Genomic DNA, 951 nt, shown 5'->3' on the forward strand with positions numbered 1-951 from the left:
CCAACTAGAGTGCTTTGTTCATGCCAAAAAGAATAATGTGTTGGTGTAGTATTTGGTGTTGCAACCGCCAAGCATTGTCTGAGGCCAACTAAACTGAGTTCATCCTGTAAACCTGCATATGTACGTGCTGCCTCACAGCTGTGAAGGTTTGGATATGTGGTCAGCTCATATATGTAAAGCATCCCTCACCTTCACTGACATCAATTTAATGAGGGAGAATCTGAGAACATTTAATATATGGTAGATAAATTTTATTTCAGTAGCTAAATGACAATATTGCATCTTTAAATTAATAAATATAAATGTTAATAAATGTTTAATATTTTTATAACTTACTTATTTTTCTTCTTAACATGTCCATGTGTTAGTCTGCTTTCTGTTATAGCAGAATGCAGGAGATAATTTATAAAAACAGAGAGGAAAAGAGGGAAGAAGGAAGGAAGTAAGAAAAGGAAAAAAGAGATTGATTCTTGTTTAGAACTTGATGGCTCGTGCTCAGTCCCTCGTGTTCCATCCAAGCCACGAGAGTCTCATGGCTCCAGGACACATGGAAGTGAGGCAGATGAAGCTCCTCACTTTTATAGCTAAGGAAGCTAAGAATGAAGAGAAAGCTGGGATACCGTCATGGGTAGATTCTCAGTTCACTGCTTGAGTCTTCTGGGTAGTCAAGATCCAAATTTCCGCAGACTCCAGTACCTCAGAACAGTATTTATAAACTGCTGTGACTTTCCTTTGGAATTTTAGATGTACCTCAGAAATACAATATATGTAACTTCTCACAACCTAAACACCATTTATAATTAATTGTAAACTCAAATTCATACTTCCCTTTTAAATTAGACACGGAAACTAGTCACACAACAGTGATGTCAGTTCTGAAAAACATTGTGTTTGAGTGAAAAGCTATGAATTATATAGCATCTTAAGCATTTTTTAGTCATGAAAATAACA

Source organism: Rattus norvegicus, chromosome 11 (assembly GCF_036323735.1).
Source record: "Rattus norvegicus strain BN/NHsdMcwi chromosome 11, GRCr8, whole genome shotgun sequence".
In the NCBI taxonomy this organism is placed as follows: domain Eukaryota; kingdom Metazoa; phylum Chordata; class Mammalia; order Rodentia; family Muridae; genus Rattus; species Rattus norvegicus.